The sequence below is a fragment of the Toxotes jaculatrix genome, chromosome 4 (genome assembly GCF_017976425.1).
Source record: "Toxotes jaculatrix isolate fToxJac2 chromosome 4, fToxJac2.pri, whole genome shotgun sequence".
NCBI lineage: Eukaryota > Metazoa > Chordata > Actinopteri > Toxotidae > Toxotes > Toxotes jaculatrix.
In genome coordinates, this window is record NC_054397.1 from 27,668,181 (window position 1) to 27,677,044 (window position 8,864).

An 8,864-nucleotide genomic window follows, 5' to 3' on the forward strand; every position below is an offset into this window, starting at 1 on the left:
CAGGGTGGGCAGTGGTGTGATTTCTAAACATAAAGACAGATTTCAGGCCAAATTTACAATTTGAAACCAAAAACAAATAAAGAAAAATATCTAGGAAAGACTGTGTTTCCTTGTGTTGATGGTAGAAGTGAAATCAGTGTGAGGCTGTACCAGTCTCAGGTGTTTGGCTGAGAGAGGACTCAGCCTGTGGAGCTGGTAAGGTGGATGCTGCAGCGGTGAGGACCGGACCGAGTGTTAAACCTGACGACCTGTCTGAGGAGTCAGCTGTTGGTGCTCTCACGGGTTCGGACTCTGATACTTGTTGATCAGACTTGAGCAGAGTCACTGTGGCATCCGATACTGCCGTTTCTATGGCAACCTCCATGGGTGTGTCCTAGAAGCAGAAACCCAGAAAAGGACTGACGTCATAAGACTGTGGACATTTAAGTCTCGTACACCCCCCATCAAACATGTAGAGAAAAGCTAAAATGTACCACAAGCTAAAATGTACCCCTGTAGTGTCCTGAGGGACAGACGTGGTAGCATCCTCCTCCTCCCTGTCTGTGGTTTCCATGGGAACAGCAGCAGGGGAACACGGAAGGTCGGTAACATCTCCTACTTCATCTAATGTCACAAAGTCACTCATGTTGAATGGGAAGTGGTCCTCGTCCTCCACCTGATTTCATGACAGGACAAAGAAATGGGGTTGTGGGTTAGGACACACAGGAGACATTTAAGTGTCCAGGTTTTGACCCAGCAGCACCTCCTCACCATTGTGGTCTCAGCCTGTGAGCTGTTAAGCTGTGCGTCCGTCCAGGAGCTCTGCTTGTATCCCTCCGACCGGCAAGACCACCTGGATCCGGACAAACCTTCACCGTGTGCTCTCTTTCTCTCCCTCCTCTCTCTTTCCCTCCTCTGCCACTCCCTCCTTTCCTCCTCCCTCTTCTCCCTCTCCTTCCTGGCTCTTTCATCCCATTCCCTCTCCCTCTTAGCCCTCTCCTCCTTCTCCCAGGCCCTCCTCTCCCTCTCCTTCCTCTCTCTCTCCCTCACCTCCTTTCTGGCTTCCCTCTCTTTCCTCTCCCTCTCCTGCTTCTTCACCTCCTCCTCTGTGTGGCTCTTGGCCGCCTCTTTTGTCCCCTCTGCTGACTTTTTGTCCTGCTCTGTCTCTGTTTGTGTTTCCCCCTTCACACCACAGGTGGAAGCTTCTACGTTGTTAGGATGGCTGCCGGTTCTTGTTCGGCACTCTACAAGCAACGCGTTAACCATTTGTTGAGTGACCTGGTGAAACAGGGATGAAAAAGAGACATGAAACCTCACAAGCTGAGCTACACAGAAGAACAACCCGACTCCAACAACAGGCTGACGAGCGCAGAGACACATTTCTGCTGTATGTTACCTTAGGTAGCTCTGGCATGGCCGTCTCCATGGAAGCTGCTCTGCCATTAGAGACAGATGCCTTTGTCTCTTGGGCACCTGCAGCCTTGTCCTTTCCTGCTTCAGATAGATTGACTCCGTTATTGTCTCCTACTGTCTCTGTGACAGTTTTATCAGCAGATGTTTCCCTCATGTCTGTATCCATGACTGCTTCTGCTTTGGCGTCTTGTGCAGCTGAAGAGTGGGAAACAGCAGCGCTAGGCTCATGGCTTCTGATGCTGTCTCTGCTGGCGTTTTCTCCCAAAGCTTGGTCTTCACCAGCCCTCTTCTCTGTGATCTTCATCGTCTGGTCTGTCCCAGAAGTGTCTTTTTCCACCTCCTCCAAAGGAGGTTGAGCCTCCTCTTCCTCTGCAGCTGCTGCTGTTTGGCTGCTTTTGCCGTTAGCAGGTGCATCCTATGACCAGACACAAGGAGCTATTGAGCAGTGTGACATCAAACACGTGCACATGGAGCTGACGCTGCAGGACATCATGCCAGCAATAGATAACAAATACAGTCAAGCCCGAAATTATTCATACCCCTGGCAAATTTTGACTTAAAGTTACTTTTATTCAAACAGCAAGTGTTTTCTTGATTGGAAATGACACAGGTGTCTCCCAGAAGATAATAAGATAATGTACAAGAGGCATCATTGTGGAAAAAAATATTTCTCACCTTTTATTTACATTTAAAAGTAACTTTCCCCTCCTAGAACCGCCACCTTACCGTGGTGGAGGGATTTGAGTACCCGAATGATCCTAGGAGCTATGTTGTCGGGGCTAAATGCCCCGGTAGGGTCTCCCAAGGAAAACAGGTCCTGGGGGACGGGTCAGACCAAGAGCGGTTCAGAAGCCTCCTATGACTATAACTAAAGCAAGGTCAGTTACGTCGCCCGGTATGGCGCAGCCGGGGCCTCACCCTGGAGCCAGGCCTGGGGTTGAGGCACACATGTGAGCGCCTGGTGGCTGGACCTCTCCCTACGGGGCCCGGCCGGGAAGAGCTTGAAAGAACGACGTGGGGCCATCCTCCCGTGGCACAGAAACTGGCTCTTGGGACATGGAATGTCACCTCACTGGAGGGGAAGGAGCCTGAGCTTGTGCGGGAGGTTGAGAGGTACCGACTAGAAATAGTCGGGCTCACCTCCACGCACAGTCTGGGCTCTGGAACCCAACTCCTTGAGAGAGGCTGGACTCTCTTCTACTCTGGAGTTGCCCGCGGTGAGAGGCGGCGGGCTGGTGTGGGCTTGCTTATAGCTCCCCAGCTCAGCCGCCATGTGTTGGAGTTTTCCCCGGTGAATGAGAGGGTCGCCTCCCTGCGCCTTCGGGTCGGGGGGAGGTCTCTCACTGTTGTTTTCGGCCTATGCGCCGAATGGCAGTGTAGAGTACCAGACCTTCTTGGAGTCCCTGGGAGGGTTTACTGGACGGTGCTCCGACCGGGGACTCTGTCATTCTACTGGGGGCCTTCAATGCCCACGTGGGCATCGACAGTGACACCTGGAGGGGCGTGATTGGGAGGAACGGCCTCCCCGATCAGAACCCGAATGGTGTTCTGTTGTTGGACTTCTGTGCTAGTCGCAGTTTGTCCATAACAAACACCATGTTCAGACATAAGGGTGTCCATCAGTGCACATGGCACCAGAACACCCTAGGCCGAAGGTCAATGATCGACTTCGTGGTCGTGTCGTTTGACCTTCGGCCGCATGTCTTGGAAACTCGGGCAAAGAGAGGGGCTGAGCTGTCAACTGATCACCACCTGGTGGTGAACCCAGTGGTGGACACCAGAGGTAAGGGATGCTGTCAAGCTGAAGAAGGAGTCCTATCGGGCCTGGTTGGCTTGTGGGGCTCCCGAGGCAGCTGACAGGTACCGACAGGCCAAGAGTGCTGCAGCCCGGGCGGTTGTAGAGGCAAAAACTTGGATCTGGGAGAAGTTCGGTGAGGCCATGGAGGAGGACCATCGGTTGGCTTCGAAGAGATTCTGGCAAACCGTCCGGCGCCTCAGGAGAGGGAAGCAGTGCTCTACCAACACTATGTATAGTGGGGGTGGAGAGCTGTTGACCTCGACTGGGGACATTATCAGACAGTGGAAGGAATACTTTGAAGATCTCCTCAATCCCACTGTTACTCTTTCCGTTGAAGAAACAGGGGCTGGGAGCTCGGGGGCGGACTCATCCATCACCCAAGCTGAAGTCACTGAGGTGGTCAAAAATCTCCTTGGTGGCAAGGCACCGGGAGTGGATGAGATTCGTCCCGAGTATCTCAAGTCTCTGGATGTTGCAGGGCTGTCTTGGTTGACACGCCTCTGTAACATCGCGTGGCAGTCGAGGACAGTACCCCTGGAGTGGCAGACAAGGGTGGTGGTCCCTCTTTTCAAGAAGGGGGACCGGAGGGTGTGCTCCAACTATAGGGGGATCACACTCCTCAGCCACCCTGGGAAAGTCTATGCCAGGGTACTGGAGAGGAGGATTCGGCCGATAGTCGGATTCAGGAGGAACAATGCGGTTTTCGTCCTGGTTGTGGAACACTGGACCAGCTCTATACTCTCTATAGGGTGCTCGAGGGTTCATGGGAGTTTGCCCAACCAGTCCACGTGTTTTGTGGATCTGGAGAAAGCTTTCGACCGTGTCCCTCGTGGCATCCTGTGGAGGGTGATCTGGGAGTATGGAGTCCGGGGCCCTCTGCTAAGGGCTGTCAGGTCTCTGTAAGACCGGAGCAGGAGCGTGGTTCCCATTGCCGGCAGTAAGTCAGACCAATTTCTAGTGCATGTTGGACTCCGGCAGGACTGCCCTTTGTCACCGGTTCTGTTGATAATTTCAGGATTTCTAGGCGCAGCCAGGGGCAAGAGGGAGTCCAGTTTGGGGACCACAGGATTTCATCCCTGCTTTTTGCGGATGATGTTGTCCTGTTGGCTCCATCAGGCCAAGACCTTCAGCATGTACTGGGGCATTTTGCAGCCGAGTGTGAAGCAGCTGGGATGAGAATCAGCACCTCCAAGTCCGAGGCCATGGTTCTCAACCGGAAAAGGGTGGCTTGCCCTCTCCGGGTTGGAGGAGAGCTCCTGCCTCAAGCGGAGTAGTTTAAGTATCTTGGGGTCTTGTTCACGAGTGGGGGAAGGACGGAACGTGAGATTGACAGGCGGATTGGTGCAGCTTCTGCAGTAATGCGGTCGATGTACCGGTCCGTCGTGGTGAAGAAGGAGCTGAGCCAAAAGGCGAAGCTCTCGAATTACCGGTCAATCTACGTTCCTACTCTCACCTACGGATATGAGCTTTGGGTCATGACCGAAAGGACAAGATCTCGGATACAAGCGGCCGAAATGAGCTTCCTCCGCAGGGCGGGTGGGCGCTCCCTTAGAGATAGGGTGAGGAGCTCGGTCATCCGGGAGGGGCTTGGAGTACAGCCGCTGCTCCTCCACATCGAGAGGGGCCAGTTGAGGTGGCTCGGGCATCTATTAAGGATGCCCCCTGGACGCCTCCCTAGGGAGGTGTTCCGGGCATGTCACACCGGGAGGAGGCCCCGGGAAGACCTAGGACACGATGGAGGGACTATGTCTCTCGGCTGGCCTGGGAACACCTCGGGGTTCCCCCGGAAGAGCTGGAAGAAGTGTACGGGGAGAGGGAAGTCTGGGCATCCCTGCTTAGGCTGCTGCCCCCGCGACCCGGCCCCGGATAAGTGGATGAAAATGATGATGATGATGAAGTAACTTTAAGTCAAAATTTGCCAGGGGTATTAATAATTTCCTGCATGACTGTATGTCTAACTGAATAATGAGCAAGCACTGCCAATCAATAACCGACCTCAGATGACTCAAGGTACGTAGTGATGACTTTTGTCTGTGTGTTGGCCTTGGGGTCCGACTTGCGGGAGAAGAACAGGGGGTTGTTCTGGATGATGCACGGAAACGTCTGGAAGCGTTTGTAAACAGAGAATGCCATGGCTGCAGTCGCCATCTCACAAATGACCTAAGCAGGAAGAGGCACAACATCACATCAACAGCATGTTACATGTCTTTACAGATAAAGAGCAAGACATGATTTGGAGAAAATTTGATTTGTATTTTCAGCCCAGGACAGAGCTGTGTGTGAGGGCACGAATATTCAGGACAGGGGTGGCTGAGGATCTCATGGATGGCATATCTGCAGCTGCACAGACAAACAGCCCTCACCATGTTGTTGAGCACGAGGGTCTTGATGACGGTACCAAAGCGTCGCACCAGTTTTTGGACCTCAGAGGATCCAGAGGGCATGTTGGGGACATTACTGATCACCAAGAGCCTGCTCCAGCCCACTGGAACAGTACTCTCCTGAAGGACACAAAGGACATACAGTCACTAATTAGCCAGCAGATAATTAGTGGATCAAGGTACACAGAAGACTAAAGCAGAAGATATACAGAAGACATATTCATTACCACCAGTAAATGAGGGTTTCTGCAATATTACTATACCCCTTTTTATAAGAAAAACTAGTTGTAAAGTTCCAGCAGATGTCACGTTTTACAGGACTGTCCCTGTTTATCTACATCTAAAATGTAGGACAGGGACAACTGAACACTTACTGCTGCAGTCTGACAGTAAAACCCTTCAGCCTGATTTAGGTTTATTACTTTAAAGAGCTTAGTGTAAATGTACATTTGGATCATCTACACTTGTCCCTGGTGTATTTACAGCAAAGTTTATTAACATGCACTGTCCTTGTTACATCAAGGAATAAATAAGATGAAGTGCATAGAAATATCTAATGGTAGAAATACTCACTAATGAGTCCACTGATCCCATCAGCAGATTGTAGAGAGCCACCTGTGTAAAGAGGTTTTTTACTGTTAATCAGCAGTTACTGCTCAAGGTTCACATACAACTAGAAATGCTGCACTAAGCACAAGATGAAAGAAGCAAGCACACAAAAGGAAGATATTTAATATAGAAGATTAGAGCAGAGGAGGAGAAAAAGATGATGAATGTCCTGTAAAGGATGTGGGTGAATGATGAGAGGCCTTACCGGTGTGCTGAGGCCAATACGCTGTTTGACATGGATTATCTTCAGCTCACAGTCTTTAATCTTGGTGGGGATGAAGGAGTGGACTTTCACTATCTCTTGAGCAATCTCCGTGTCTGCCACTGACACAAGCACCTAACATACAATAAGGATGATTTTAACACGGTGCTGTAGGAAGATGAACTTTGTAACAGGTCAACAATCCAGAAACTAGTATCTATGGACAGATTGAGTGTGTAGACTGTCCACAAAACAGTCCCACTGAGCCTGTGATAGTAGTTGAAGCTATGACAGAAGCAGCTTGCATGGCTACATGTATTACTGGTGTCCAGGTGTTTTCTCCTCTCCTCCTGGTGTGATCACACCAACCTTTCCCATTTGTTTTGCCAGGATGAGGTCCGAGGGCGTGTCAAAGGGCTGGATCAGCTTGATGATGTCACTCTCTGACCAGCTGCTTTCAGGAAGTCCTGTGATCAACACCATGCCTTTATGTAGGAGACATTACAGAACAAGTGAATTTAACAGACATTTAGCTGAACTTAGGTTTTCCTTTTTAATACATTTCCAAAGATAAAATTCTGTTTTCAGACTGATGAGGGGGAAAATGACCTGAAAGGATTTTAGTATCAGGCTGAAACACAAGAAAATGTGATGGAAGTGAAGGAAACTGTACCTCATCAGACGTCTTGTGTTCAGCCTCAGCTCCTGCAGTGGGGAGTAGGAGGGGAAGATGCTACACTCAGTATGTTTTCATACACATCACAACTACAAGCCAGCAAAAGCAAGACATCACAAACCAGACTACATGTGACTAAGCAACAATTTATTCCATGTGATCATGTACAGTCAACAAACTTTGGATCCCCACTGTACTGAGTATTTGTTGACAGTGATAGATGTGGATATATTAGCACTGACTGCCTGCAGACGAGCAGTGGCGTTTTTTTGTTGTCCTACCTGAGTCTTCCCCGGCAGGACCCTTCTCCTGTCCTGAAGCAGGTTTGCTGTGAAGTCAGAAATAATCATATCTGAGTGCAGGTTTGAAATGGGCAGGTTGAGTGAACAACATACACTACCCACAATAAGTTCGGGAAATTGTTTTTTAATTGAGTGCTTTTCCTATTTGGTCTGAATTTTAATGAAATAAGTAAAAGTTCCCTTTGATATTACTAATAATGAATGAGAAGAAACACCCTTTTCATTAGTTTAATATTTATTAACCCAAAAATTTAGACAATAACAAGGACAGCCCCAAATAACAAAAATGGACAATGTCAGTAGCGGGTGTTTTCACCATTCGCCGCAATGACAGCGACGTCTCATGCTCCTCACTAGCCTCATGATGTTGTTCTGAGGCAATGTGTTCCACTCTTCCACAAGTGCTACACGCAGTTCTGCCAGGTGACGTGGGGGTGGGGTACGATCATCCAGTCTCTGCTTCAGCTGGTCCCAGACGTGCTCTATGGGGTTCAGGTCAGGGGACATTGCTGGCCATACCATATGAGACACTCCGGCTTCCTGAAGTGGAGCTGTGACAATTCTGGCGCGATGTGGTGGAGCATTATCATCCATGAACAGAAAGTTGGGGGTGTGCTGGTGGAATTGGGGGATGATGATGGGTTCTATGATGTCTCTGAGGTAAGAACGTGCAGTGACTGATCCATCTACAATAACCAAATCTGTTTTGCACTGACTGGTGATGCCTGCCCAGACTGTTGCACCTCCTCCACCAAAGCAAACCTGTGTCTGTGTCTTGATGCAAGTCTGCTGATGACACACCAAGTTCACGAGCAACATGTGACTGCCTGCCACCGACCCGAAGGCACGCTATGGCCAGGTGGCGCTGCTCGTCCGTTAAGTGACGTCCTGTGTTCATGGCTGTTTGAATGATGAACTTGGAATGACTTATTGACAATACCAGTCTTTTATACCCACACAATGTTGAAATTGATGCCACATTGAAAAGGGTTGTCTTCTAGTATTATTTGGTATTGGCCCCAATATGTAAGGCACTTAATACAACAAAACAGAAAATAAGCATCCTCTGTTTTCAAGAAATGGACTGATTACTGAAACATGTTCTTTCTTTTTGCCTGTAATATTCACAACATTTTCCCTATCATCTGTTTGAAACTGCTCTGGAACATCAAATCTCAAAGTGAAATTTCTTGTAAAACACATGAACATGTAGATACTCTTAGACGTACCTTCTGTCCTTGGCTCTTCTCGCTCTCTTCCTCTGAGCACGGCATGAGGATCACGTTGTTGATCTTGCCAAAGGACCCGACCAAGTCAGTGACTTCCTGCTCCGAGGCGTGGTTTGGAATGCCTGTCAGATAAAGCAGACCATCTGAAACAGACGAGCCCAGAGAGGCTGGAGTGGCTGTTTTCTTCTTCTTCTTGGCTGGAGGAGGCCTGGCACACTACAAAGCAACAGCATTAGTCTTTGGTTAGTTTTAGGCTGAAAGAAGTGTGTAGACAT